Raw genomic sequence first — 15,244 nt, forward strand, 5'->3', positions numbered from 1 at the left:
CACAGAATAGTTTTCTTTTTTTTTTTTTTTAACATCTTTATTGGGGTATAATTGCTTTACAATGGTGTGTTAGTTTCTGCTTTATAGCAAAGTGAATCAGTTACAGAATAGTTTTCTTAAGTGAGTTGGGAAAAATAACTTACTAACTTTTTACTATAAAACTTCTAAGTAGAAACCAATTTATGATAACAATAGTTTAATGTCCTTATTATCATGAGTGATATTTAAATATGTAATAAATCTTACATGTACATTGGTGCATGGGCACCAATCAAACAGAAAGGGTATTGATCAGTTGGAATTGTCCCTTGGGTTGTAATAACTGTGATACCAACTCTGATATAGCCCTGCTAGTTGCTGCTTCTTGTGATTTATGTGGCTTTTTTTTTTTTTTCTAGAGAAGAAGCACAGAAAAGGAAGAGGAGATGGACAGTTTTTGCTTTTCCATCTGTTCTCTGTAGGACAAAGTATTTGGTTATAAATTGGGGCCTGCAATGAAAGTAAAAAGATTTCTAAAGAATATCAATTTTAAATTAATTCAACCAAGAAATGTTTGCTGAATGTATGAATTTGTTCCAATTCTTCCAGTGTATGAGATATCGTTTATAAGTCATTGTGCTGGTCAGAACACAGTGACATACATACAAGAACAAGCTTGAAAAGTACAAAGTTGCACCAAGTAAGAATATTATCTGTGGAAATTTAGATTGTGGCAGCCAGATACACTAGCTCGGGATCCACTAGCTGAATGAGTAGCCCATTTTTCTCCCCAAGGAGAAAATAACCACTTGATCATCAACAGTTGGTCAGGTACTGCCTAGGAGACGCTAGATCTGCATCGTCTGCGGATTTAGGTTCTGAAGTTACCTTATAGAGTCCGATTCATTAATATCAAAGTTATTCCTGAAAATCTCTTACAACAAACAACATCATCGTGGAGACTGAAATTCCATCTCTTAATAAATCCGGAATCAGTTTTTTCATCAGCTTTGGGACAGCTTGTTCTTTCTTGCTTTGATTCACAGATGAAATAGCTTGTATTTAAAGAGAAAGGCTCATCTTAAAACACCATAAAAAAATAATTCAAAATGGCAAGATGCTTACACCACAAGAGATGCAAAGGACCTGAGACCAAAAGCATGAATTCACACCTCTCAGCTAATGCTCACTCACACTGAGACCTAAGTTCTTTGAATATCAAAGTGGGTGGAATCTCCTGCATCTTTTAAAACTGTTGTTTCTCTTTCTTTCTTTCTCTGCCCCACTCTTGAAGCCCAAGTATATAAAGTTGAATTTGCCTTATCACCAATTGAATGTGCCTAGCATATTACCCTACCTATATACAAGGTAAGTTAATCATTCTCATTTAAAAGATAAAACAATGAAGCTAGGAGAGGTTAAATGTCATGTTGAAGACCGCATGGCTGGCAGAGCAAAGTTTGAAGAAGCACTGACTCTGAAGATGTTATGTTTCCACCAGGGCATAGCAGTCCTCCAGCTAGTACTCTGGTACTCTATGGTTTACAGAAGCTCCACCAGGCCCCTGTCCTTAGAAGTCTATTTATGGACTGGAAATACTGCTGAGACTCTAGCTGACCTGCGGAGTGACGGGGTTCTCCTCTTGTCTCTAGGCTCAGGGTCTGAAAAAAAACGCTGGGTATCAGATAATTCAGCCTCAGAGCAACTGTACTTTTGAAATAAAACTTTAATATAAAAATCTTAGCTCTTAAAATTCTATTTGCTATTAGTTCTCAGGGTTATCAGCCTTTAGGTTGAACCACATCAAATTGCCATTTTTGTGGGTGAAAAATGTTGATTATAAGCAATTTCATGGGGTCCAATGTAAATTTATCACCGTGACTTTTATAGTGGAAAAAGGCCCGTAACAACATAAAATGTTTTCTGGTCACCTTATAAAATATAGCCTTCTGGTCACTCTTTATTCTGTCAACCGGGTTTTATTTTTCTCTTCCTCTTCATAGCAATGATCAGAATCTGGATTTGCTTTGTCTTTTTTTTCTTACTTTTTTCCCCGCCCCTGCCCCCATCAGTAGAATTTACTCTCATCATCCAGAAAAGTACCTGGAATATGAAAAGCACTCAATAAATATTTGTTGAGTAAAATAAACTTGATGATTTGAAAATATCTGCCTAAAATGTTGAATTATTAGATATATTTTCTATTTGGAGTGTTGCTATAAAACATACATTTCCAATTCCCCAATGTCCCTTTGGAAAAGATAAATTAATTCATTTCATTAGTGATATTGTATTGCCTGCAGCATGACTTGTCAGGGTGGCTACAAGAGACTAATGATTGGATAATCAGAGTTTATTTATCATAGAACCATTTTTTTGCTACTGAACTGAAGTATAAATAATGGTATATCAGTATTTACATTATAAATACTGTTTCCGGGTTTGTTAGTTGGTCAAAAACTTCTCCCTAGGCTGAAACAGCTAGTGGGTAAACACTGCATGTACCACATATGTCAAAATGAGAGTATAGTGATCCTTTGTTAAGCAAAGAACAAACATTGCATACAGATAACTTTTGTCTGATGAGAGTGAAGCTGTTGAAGGATCCCAATTTCTTGATGTTGCTCAGCATCTTGGAAAAATAATATAATTAACATAATAATTATAATATAATATAATTAACATATAATATAATATAATATAATTAACATTAACATAATCTTGTGGAGATAAACTGCGTACCAATAAGAAAAGATGAAGTTCTACTAGAATTTTCATTCAGAAGAGAAGATTAGGTTCCTCAGATAATGTTAAGGGGCAAGTCTGGTTTAATAACTGTGGCAAAAAAATTGGTGGGACCAAAAAGAGCTGTTGCCAAGAAATACAGCTCTGGCTGCTGGTGTGCCAGCACTCTTGACATTGAAGGGCCGTATGACCTCTCCAAGTGATTGATTTTTATGAACCTGCTGTATAAATCATTACTTTCAGGGAAAATACAATTTGGCTACATACATCTCTCCCATGTCCAAAAAACATTTCCCCAAACATAGTATTATTGTTAATTGAGAATACCCCCAAATCCTTCCTTTCCTCCATCCTCAGACCATGGAGGTGCCAATCAAGTTGCTTCTCCAGTAGGGCTATTGTGGTTAAAGAGGTCACCATTACAGAACTTAGTGAGCAGCCTAAGGCCGTCCTGGAGCTTCTGGTTTTCTGGTAGCTAAGGGTAGACAGATTTGCAAACAGCCAGCAACAGGAAATGATTGTGACCTGTTTTGGGAACCAATAAGCATTGAGTTACTGTACTAATGACTCACCTAAAATATTTAAAATTTCCTCTGAAGTGACAATTTTTTTGCTGCTTCAGGGGTTTTGTACATTTTATTTCTTTGGCTGTACCACCCGGCATGCAGAATCTTAGTTCCCTGACCAGAGATTGACCCGTGACCCCTGTAGTGGAAGTACAGAGTCCTAACCATTGGACCACCAGGGAATTCCTGGTTTTGTACACATTGTTTTATCTCCCTAAGATGTTCTCTTGGTTAATGCCTACTTATCCTTTCAGGATTCTGTTCATATATCATTTTCTCAGAAAAACCTTCCTTACTATTAAACCCCCAACCTCCATCCTGACAGCCGCAGTTACACGCACACACACACACACACACACATACAGGCCTTCCTATTACACATTCTCATAGCCCCTTCTGCACTTCCTCCATAGCACCTTAATGTGTGTGTGACCATTAGCTCCATAAGGGCAGGCATGTCTTTTCAGTTTTTTGCTGCATCCTCAGTATCTAACCAAGTACATGGCACACAGTGGATGCTTAGTAAATATTGCTGAGTGCTTGACTTTTTGAAGGTGTTTTCATTCTGTTCCTCTGTGTTTTCCTTTGAACTAGAATTTACTATAGATACAGACTGTACATTCCTTCGTGGACCTGCCCTGTTCTGTTTCTAGCCTTAACTCCACATTCCAGCCAAACCAACCATGTGTCATCTCCCATTGATGGCTCAGTGGCTTCCAACTGCAGCTGCTGCTTTGGGGTTGGCTCCCCCATAAGATTCATGATGAGACAAGTTTCCTCGGCATCAAAGTTTTGGTTCTATTCAGTGAGCATTTATTGAGCATCTGTAACTCACCGTACACTGTGTTAGGAGCTCTGGTAGAAAAATGAAGATTGGTCTTATTTCTGAGCATCTTTGAGCCAAGAGGTGGGCAGAGAAACACATGGATGGATTAATGTAGTAATTGTGTGCTGAGTGTCACAATCAAGGTGCTTTATGATTTAGCCTATACTGATAGAAAAGGGTTTCCACATTGCCTGTAACGTGCTGACATACCAGGATCCCTGGTACTTGTATATTCAGTGATTCTCTCATTAGAAGCAAATGCTTTACAGGTTGAATCATGGGAATATCAGATGGTGACACAAGTTCTTAAATACATAAAATAAATTTGTCTGGGAAAGGAATTTCATAGATCTTAGTCTGCATTTCTTTTAAATTCAGCATTCCAGGTTCTCATCTCTAATCAGCTCTTGCTTCAGTAGTTTTCTTTTTGTCCCTTTATTTATTTATTTTTTAATTGAGGTATAGTTGATTTACAATGTTGTGTTTGTTTCAGGTGTACAGCAAAGTCATTCAGTTGCATATATATATATATATATATAAATATATATATATAAATCTATTCTTTTTCGTATTATTTTCCATTATAGGCTTTAATCAGCATTCAGATATTTCTGATGCTGTAGGGCCACAGATCCAGCCCTTTTCTCACAAACATCAACATTAACTTGCTTGGGTTATTGAATTAATATACTACTGAGCTACAACCTTCTTTTTCACCCTTTCCTTGCTACTTTACAGGAAATTTAATTTCTTTTCATAGAAATCATTCTCATTTTGAAGATATTCTCACATTAAACCAAAGAGAGAAATAATTATATTTGGTGGAAAGTACAGCTTCTAAGTAAAGATCTCCTTCCCTCGATCGTTACAGGAGAAGGATGGAAAGGCAAAGCCAGCTCTGGGGGCCAGTGCATTGCATGCTGCTACCTCACTTGTAAGGAACAACCAGTCTCTTTGAAATGCTCACACACCGTGGATTGAAATTGTTAATGGAAATCCTAGTAAATAGTGACCATGGGTTTTAGGCATTTATATGAGTATAAAGCGTCCTATTGTGAGAATCTGCCATTTCCATTAAGTACATTTTAGCTCTAATTGAGAAGCCTTCTTGCTATTACCCCAGTTGGACTTGATCTTTTATTCTTCAGGGCTTTATTTATTTATTTTTTGGCAATTCCTCCCATCCATCATACTTACTGAATTCTTTCTTGAAATATACTCAGTTGGAAATTAGAATCTGAGTTCTGAAAGGGACCTCATCTCTGAAAATATGGAGCAAAATCCAGTACGTGCTAGAAACCATGAGTCCCGCCTGCCTGCCTCTCACCAAATGATCACTAACATTTGCATAGCACTTCCCACATTCAAAATGCATTTTTCAAACATTATCTCATTTAATTCTTGCCCCTTCCCTGTGAGTTAGTTATTCATAACTCTACTTTACAGATAAGAAAATAGGGTTCAGGAGAAGTCAAATGACTAGCCGAAGATCACAGAGCAAGTAGGGGAAAACAGCCATCAAAAGGAAGCCTTTTGCCTTCAAATTTCATGAACTTCCTATATCTTCTAAATGCACAATGTCATCCTTATAGGCTGTGTTCGTTTCCTCCAGGCCAAAAATCTTATTCATCTTTATACCCATCACCCCAGTGGCCCTTCCACCTGGCCTAAGTGGGGTTTAATGAGTACATTTCTTGGATAGATTGATTTTGTTCTTTGGGTGAGAGTTTGTTCAGTAGTTATTCTATTTTCCTTAAAAAAAAAAAAAAGGTAAGTATTTTACATTACAAACTTAATTTCAAAGTCCAGAAGGAAACAAACAAACAAAAAACAACAAAAAGAGCAAAACATGCCAAACAACAAAAACAAATGAGCGTTTCCTCTAAAATGAAAACAATGACATTTAAGCTTCAATTACACTTCTCGCTGCCCTGCAAATAGCCACGCCAGGACCCAGGGCTTCTTGCTGATTGAGAGCACATTTTGAGTTCCCCCCATTGTTCCTGGCAACCCTGCTCCCATGTAGCAAGCAGGATATTCAACTTGACAAGGCTCTTTCTTTCTGGATCAGGGAGGGAGCAAGGTTCTTGTCAGTTTGAATCATGAGCCCACACTTGGCAAAGCTGAGTGGACAGGCACAGTGGGGGGAGGTGCCATGTGCACGCCATCCATGAACCCATCATGTGGGCCTCTTTCCCCATCTCCTAAATAACTCTACTGGCTTCTAGCTATCCTGCTCCTAGAGGGCCTCTTTACTATTTGGCCAGCTGATTTGCTTCTGACACGAAATCAACTCGTTATCCAGCTTCTAAAATTTTACTTTAAGACTTCATCATTCTACCAATATTTTTTTCAGAGTTGCAGCTGAGAATATCCAATTCTGCCATTCTCAAGGTTTTAATGTTTTAAAACATATTTCTAAGGATGAAAATGCCTTTTATTTGGAGCCCACGTCAAAAGGCTTTTAGAAGTCATCAAAGAAAACTGAAAACCTAGTATATACAGCTCTAAAAATAGTTTGTCTTTATTATTATTTTAAAAAACTGAGCTTTAAAAGAATGACAAATAGAATTAATAAAAGATGAAATCCGGAAATTCTGATTATGTAATAAAGAAAACAAAAGTGTCTTATTATTTCATACCTTTACCCCTAAGAGTTCATGCTTCAGTTGTATTTGTTTCAAGAGGAAAAAAAGAACAAACCTTTACTGGTTAAACATCCTAACATATGTCTGAAAAGTAATTAATCTGGCCCCATTTTTCTTCTCATAGGCATTGAGAACAATATTTTTGGTTATTATATGAATGTAGAATTTTATCCTTTGTTGTTTTCTTTTTAATCATGAAATAGCAGTAAAGCTTCTTTTGAATACAGGTAAATCTTTCTTTAAAGTATTTTTATGGCAATGGAGCCCATCACAAGCTTTTCGAGGTTTAATTATAGGATTTTGTGATGCTGTCAGGGTGGGAAAAAATTTTCCTCTTTCCTTCTAGGTTCTTCTGGCTCGTCTAAGAATTAAATTGACATGAGACAGATTAACAGGAGAAAATCAAATTTAAGTTCGTATGTAAAGGAACACCACATACATGAAAGGCTCAAAGACAGAAAGGTAAAATGAGGTGTCTATGCCATCCTGAGCTAGGGAAAGTGATAGGGACCTGGGACTTCCAAGGACAGTAAGGTCACTCACAGAATGAGAAGAAGAAGAGCAGATGTTGAGTAATTAGGTGTTTGCCCAGCCATACACATGGGTCACTGACATAAAATTTATCTCTGGTAATTATTCTCATTCTGGGAAAGAACCAACCCCCAATTCTTTTTTTTCTTTTTATTTTTTTGCGGTACGCGGGGCCGGTCACTGCTGTGGCCTCTCCCGTTTGGGGCACAGACTCTGGACGCGCAGGCTCAGCGGCCATGGCTCACGGGCCCAGCCGCTCTGCGGCACGTGGGATCTTCCCGGACCGGGGCACGAACCCATGTCCCCTGCATCGGCAGGCGGACTCTCAACCACTGCGCCACCAGGGAAGCCCAACCCCCAATTCTTTAAGGAGGAGATCGTTTCTCTTGATCCCGAATGGTCTCAATTGCCTTCAACTCAAAATAATCCACATGCCAAAGTGACACATCTTCGAATGAATAGTCATAAAGGGGTTCTGAACAGGCCTACCCAAGATGTGCCACATTGGCATGTGGATTATTTTGAGCTGAAAGCAGTCAAACCCTGTGGGCTCAAAAGGAACTTTTACCTCTCCTTTAAGGAATTTAAACTGGGGAGGCCTGTTCTGAACCCCTTCATGACTATCCAATGCCAAACATGTAAACAAACCAAGTAATTAAGGGAGGGAGAAAAAGAAAATGACTAATAATGTTAAATTCACAGTTGTCCTGTACTTTCAATCATCCTTTTCAATGTTCTCAGCTGAATCTAAATCTCAAGTAATAAAATAACACTTTGCATAACAAACTCAAGTTTCTTGTCTAGTTACCTAATACTAAATGAAACTCCACCACACCTTTACATGTATATCTAAATCTTGCCTTGCATTAAGAACCCATAACAGACAATAACTATGAAAACATTGTTCTTTGGGGCTGTTGTCCATATCCTTTTTCAGTCTTTAATTCCTTTGTTTCAGTTACATTCTACTTGTCCCCTTTACCAGAAAGTTGTAGAGGGAATGTATTATCATCACTGACTTAACTACACTTCAGATGTAGCTTTTTCCCACTGGGGTACCTTTATGGATTGCTCTAATGCCCTAAATCATCATTGTCATCGTCCATTGATAATTATTTTCTGAGTGTTTACTAACCTGGATGGTACCTCACAAGGCCCTGTGATGCTATATATTTTTTCAGTTATAGTTTCAGCCCTAAAAGATTTTGCAGTCTAAAACCATGAATATAGACCAGGATTGAAGTTAATGATTATTCGTAAAATTTGGACAAGTACTCAATATATATGTATGTGTAACTTATCACTTAAAATTGGAGCTACATAGTATTTAGGATAAAGGTTAGTTGAGGGATCAGCCAATAGATAAGATCCAGAATAGTCAAGCAGAGATTAAAGTGCAAAGCAGAAAAATTTAGAGAGCAGGATTTTTTTTTTCTCCTGGGGTCTTCAGGGTAGTGAAGATCTCTCCTGCTGTAAACAGATGTGCAGGGAAGATTAAATTACTATTTAGGGTTGGGGGGGTGATCCCTACCCAATAGATGGATGAAGATTTCATATTAATCATGACAAGAAAGTATTGCTTCAAGCCTATGTTGGTCACTAACCCTGGAGAAGGTGGTCTGAGGATTTGATTATGCTTTCTGAGGTGGTCTTACCCTCTCAGCTTTTAAGAGGAGTTTGAGAAAGGACACCTATGGCAGACTCTTACGTTGATATCATTGGAAATACCTTGGGTGGCAGAGGCTACCAGCTTACCAGGATCTTAAAGAGATTCTACATCATTGAATGATAACAGGACAGCCCTGGGGTTGGTAGGGGAGCAGTGATAGGAAAATGAGGGGAAGCCACAATTAGGGAAATCTCATTCCCTAATCCAGCTTATAGATTTCTCAAGTGCAGGTTGATGCAACACAAAGGTTAGCTAAAAGTTTGATTTCTTCTTCTCTGTTTGTTTGTTTAGTTGTAATATACAGCTGTGTATTCCCATAAAAATGTGAGAAAAAAGTTAAAATAGTTCGGAGATGATCAGATGAATGGTTTGCAGTGGGGGCAATAAAGAACATTTTAAAACAGAATATAAAATCACCTGGAAAAGGCTAGATTTTGAACTAACTGGGCATATTAACATGTGTTATGAGTTAGTGGTCTTGTGATTTTCAAATTATGCCACTGTACATAATAGAGTGTTGTTTGATAGGCCTCACTAAGTGGCCTGGCACTAAACCAGATCTGTCATCTAGAGGAAAGGAAGGCAATTCCAATTTCATCCAAATAAGCTCATATTAAAATACGGAAAAGCAAATGTGACACAGCTGCCATAGTCTGGCCAAGTTAAAATGCTTACAAATATTTTATGTCTGTAATATAAGACCGCTTACTAATGGGAGAATATTATGTGTAAAAGAGTGCCAGATTGCCTTTGATATAAGTTGGTAATAAAAATGCTATAGGGTTAGTTTTTATGGTTCTTGTAGGTTATAATAACATGCTTCCTGTGTTATTACTTTAACAGACACTAAGAGAAAAATCTATACGGTGCGGTCACTTTCCTTAAATAGCATGTACAACACATGTACCATCAGCTAGGATATTGAATCAACAATTTATTGGGCCTTGTTACATATCTTGGAAGTAATAGTTTTATTTAAACATGTGTCTTTTCTTTCCCGAGGAGAATTTCATGTGTGCTCTGGATCATGCTACGTTCTACTGCTATACAAATATGAAAATAGGTAAGAGTCATGTTTTAGTCAATACTACACAGTGTTCTTTATTAGAGGGGGGAGGAAAGAATATAGCTGAGTTAAAGCAATATAACATGATGAAGTTCTGAAATATATGAATAAAGACACCTTATTTATTATACAAAGTTAAGGAATTTCCCCTTGGGGAAAAGAAAATGTAACACATCTACTGATGTCTTTGAAACAAAAAAATAGGCTCCTAAAAAGAATGGTGTAATTTCCGTCATTTCAATCTATAATGTAATTAGGAAATAAGAGAATAACATGAAGGAAAATAATCCCAACGGTATAGGAGGCCATTTGGCAAAGGGAAGATTATAGTGATATTTTGGTTTTGACTTCAACATAGGATTTTTAATTTGCCTCTTTAATGAATATTACTTTAGGAGACAAACATGTATGGATACCTGTAATGTCAATCCGGAAGTCCTGAAGTGTTCCTGTAAAAGAGCGTCATCAACATTGAATTTGAATCACCTCCCTCTGACACATCCTAACCAACTCCTTGACCTTGACCTGTTGGCTATTATCTGTGCTATTTCTAGAGATAAATCCAACAGAATGACATTATTGAAGTTGATGTCAGGGTTTATTTCAAGCATGGGAAGACATTTTAAAGCAGATACGGTCATATGGCATTCCTTCAACCACTCTACGTATGTGCTAATTATTCTACCTTCATGCTGATCTGGCCCCCACACAGGGTTTCTTCTTGAGAAAGTGTTTTGCAAGTATTTTCGATAGAAATAAATGGGATTTTCATCTAGCCCATATTTAGGGCGATACTCAGTAATTAAATAAAAAGTGATGTAGTTTGGGGTCAGATATGCAAAAATTGAGATAGCGTGGTAGACAGAATTCCAAGATGGTCTCCAAGAGTCCTGCCCTTTCATGTACATGCCCTGTAGAATCCTCTCCCTATTAGTGTGGGTGGAGCCTGTGAATATCATGGCATATTACTCCCATGATTTTGTTACATTATATGGCAAAAGCGAAGTGATTTTACACATGTGATTAGGGTCTTTAATTAGTTTATTTTGAATTAACCAAAAGAGGAATTATCCTGCATGGGTCTGAATGAATCAGTGAGACTTAAGAGGTAAGAAACAGCAGGAGACTCCCTCCTGTTTACCTTGAAGAAGCAAAATGTCACGGTGTGGAGAGGACAGGGTGGCAGGGAATGGGCCTCTGCTGCAAAGAGCTGAATTCTGCCCATAGCCAGTGAGCTTGGAAGAGGACTCCAAGATAACATGAGATTGTACCTCCAGCCAACACCTTGACCTTGAGGAAAGGACCCAGCTAGACCATGCTCAGACTCCAGACCCACAGAAATGGTAAAATAATAAAGAGTAAATGTATGTTTTAAACTACTAAGTTTGTGGTATAAACCTATTTGTCACACAGCCAATACAGATAGTCTACCATTCTTTTTGTCAGGGTTTAGTTGCTCTTACTCCTAGAAAAGTCTCTTACTGACTTGAAGTCCACGCCTTGGGGTCTGTGTGTTAAGGAAATAGATAATTGCTGGAAACTGCCCTCCTTGTAATAACTAGTAACTTTCCCTTAGATTTCTCATCTATACATCAAGAAATCTGGATTCTATTAACTTTTATAGGTAAACTTTTAACCTCTACCTTCACTTAACATTCCTATAATACACATTTTTAGTTTTTATGATGTTTCTTTCTGAACTCACTTCAGTTTTCTCACATATCCTGTGTTGACTTAAATAGATTCGAGATCCCATAAGGAACTTGCCACTGATGATAGAGTAGAGACGTTAATCCTTGCTCCTATATTCCAGGCATCGTTGCATACTGTGTGCAGGCGAATATCCCATTCATTTGGCTCTTTGCCTACTTGTTTACTTGTTACTCTTTTTAACACCAGCTAGAAAGTTTTTGATTCAAACTCAATTCGGGTGCCCATTCTGACTTACAGCTCTCCTCTTTATCATTGAAGCCATAGCAGACAGTTCCCAGTTTTAACACTGTTTGGAACCAATAGAACCAGGAAGGTATTGACAGCTTGTTTCTGTTCTTTGCTTTTGTTTCATTTTGTTTTAATTGTGGTAAAAAACGCATAACATAAAATTTATCTTTACCATTTTTAAGTGTACTGTTCAGTAGTGCCAAGTATATTAACATTATCATGTAACCAATCTCCAGAAATTTTTCGTCTTGCAAAACTGAAACTCTATACCCGTTAAACAACTTGCTATTTCTCCCTCCTCACAGCCGCTGCAACCACCATGTCACTTTATGTTTATATAAATTTGAATACTCTAAATATCTCATATAAATGGAATCATACAGTATTGGCCATTTTATGACTGGTTTAGTTTGCTTAACCATGTACTCAAGGTTCGTCTACATTAGTCAAGGCTTTATATTAGGGTTCTCCAGAGAAACAGAACCAATAGGACATATATCCTATTGGTTCTGGTTTTTTTTTTTAACAAATACTATTCTATTATTTACAAATACATAGTAATCATAAGGGTACATGTCACAAATTACAAATGGGAAAAGTACAAGGAAAAGTTAAAACAAATGCGTTCAATGACGAGGTATCCATTAATATGGAATCCATTTAGAATAAAACAGCTCTTTGTTAAAGTTAGACAAGGCCAAGAGCATGTACATTGTTGAGTAGGAAATGCCAGTTACCTAGAAATATACTTCTACCAAAAAGTAGAAATGTGTTAGTAGTGTACCTACATTAAATCATAGCATATAAAGGTCCAGTGTTCCACAGTACAACCATTGGTTTTAGGCAGGAATCTGTGAGAGACTCGACTGGGTATCTTGTTGGAAGAGGAGAGCCCCAGGACTGATTAACTTCTCTACTTTCCATAAAGCTTTGTTCAGGTGACTCTGGAATGTGGAATTTTTGCATATATGCAAAAATTGAGATTGGGTGGTAGGCAGAATTCCGAGATGACCTCCAAGAGTCCCATCCTTTCATGTACATGCTCTGTAGGATCTTCTTTCCATTAGTGTGTGGGACCTTTTTGCTTGTTGGTTTTTTAAAGATTTTGTACGGTAAAAATAGAGCAGAACTAGTTTTTTGTCCAAAGAGGCAAAAAGATACTCCTATAGTCACAACTCTAAGGATGATTTAAGTAGTCTCTGCCTCTCATTTGTGCATTGTAGTGTAAGTTGATTTCAACCACAGCTTCTCCAGCTTTAATAATTTATCAAAAGCTAAAATCATACTGTAAAGATACATGAAGAAACAGAGCTTGTGGACACCAACCTTGATCATGGCTTCTTTCGTTTCGTGACTTCAGCTGCCCTTGATTGTGTATTTCTGTGGAACAAACACTCCTATGTTACCACTTGGCACCATAATGAACTGATATATATTCCCAGTGGCATCAGGAAAGTTGAGAAGGAAGATGAAGCAGTGCAGTGAAATGAACATTAATACGGTGAAAAGGGTATCAGTCAATTCTGGAATCACCCACTTGTTTAATTTAAAGCAACATTATCTAGCATTAAAATAATCACATCCTAAATCAGACAATGTAACTATGAAGTACACTAAGTCAACAGTCAAAGAGAGAGAAGTCGAACATCACCACCTCCCTCCCCCTCCTCCTCTCTCTCTCCCTCTCTCTTTCTCTCCCCGCCTGGTTGTTTTCTTTAATTGTGAAGTTTACTCCTGTACAATTTGTTTGATCTTCTTCCCTAATTCACTGATTTGTTTCTGAGTACACTGTGTAGTTATTTTTCTTTCTTTTTTTGGAGTATCGTTGTGCAGACTATTTCAGAAACAGGAAATGATTGGCTATGGAATAGCAATGACAGTGCCTTCCTTCAGAGTTTTCTGAGTAGTTGACCTGGGCATTCGTTGTCTGGCTAAAGCTATACAAGTAACTCTAAAGTGGGAGGGCAGACTCCTGAGATTCCCATAATGAGTCCTGGGGCCAGAGAAAGGGGGCAAGGAGTCTATATAACTTAGAGCTGCTGTGAGGGGGTAAGTCCTTTAGCACTTGGTGGACAGACAATCTGCATATACCTTAAGAGAAAGCCTGCTTTGCCCAGATGCTTATTTCCCCCTCTGTGGAGCCACAACTTCTGCAATCAGGGTTCTGTCATCAGAAATTGCCTTTACTGCCAGGTATACAGGTACTGTCATTTGGGTTAATGAAATGAATTTAGATTTCATACTTGTTGACCCTCATCTCATCTACACATATAGGTGAGAGAAATAAAAAGAAGCACCAAGACATAGAAAGGGAAAAACTTATCTGAAGGGAAGACAGTTAGTATAGGAAACAGGAGAAAATATTCAAATAGTTATAGTTAGTATCTTCATGGAGATTTTAAATAATAACATCACATCTACTACTATAATTCAACAACAGGCAGCACTGAATAAATCCCTGGAAGTTAAACTTAATTCCCCATGTGTCACTTTTCATTTATTAAGCTGTTTTTCAAAACCAGTGTTTTAAATTTCAAAGTGTGGTCCCTGGACCTGCAGCAACATTAGCATCAACTAAGAACTTGTTAGAAATGTAAATTCATGAGCCTCAACATAGACCTTTTTTTTTTTTTTTTTTGCGGTACGCGGGCCTCTCACTGTCGTGGCCTCTCCCGTTGTGGAGCACAGGCTCCGGACGCGCAGGTTCAGCGGCCACGGCTCATGGGCCCAACCGCTTCGCGGCATGTTGGATCTTCCCGGATTGGGGCACGAACCCGTGTCCCCTGCATCGGCAGGCGGACTCTCAACCGCTGCGCCACCAGGGAAGCCCAACATAGACCTTTTGAATTAGCAATTTTAGGTATGGAGCCCAGCACTCTGTTTTATTGAGCCCTGCAGGTGGCTGTGATGTGTGCTGAAGTCTGAGAATCACTGCTTGACTGCATATTAGAATCAGTACTGGCGACTGGCTCCTACCCCATGCAATTCTGATTTAATAGATTTAAGGTGCAATTTGGGCTTCAGGAGTTTTAAAAGTTCCCTAGGTGATTCTAATGTGCAGATAAGATGAGCACCAATGATCTAAATCCACTGGGCATGAATAATTAGATCCCTTTCCAGATCTGGTTAGAGCAGTGGTCCCCGAGCATGTCTACTCTTTGGAATCACTTGGAGAACTTCACAGACAACTGCTGTGGTATAGCATCCCTAGAGCCTGTGATTTAATTGGTCTGGGCTGTGGCCTGGACTTTAAAAAACAAAAGTCAGGTTATT

This window comes from Phocoena phocoena, chromosome 4 (assembly GCF_963924675.1).
Source record: "Phocoena phocoena chromosome 4, mPhoPho1.1, whole genome shotgun sequence".
NCBI lineage: Eukaryota > Metazoa > Chordata > Mammalia > Artiodactyla > Phocoenidae > Phocoena > Phocoena phocoena.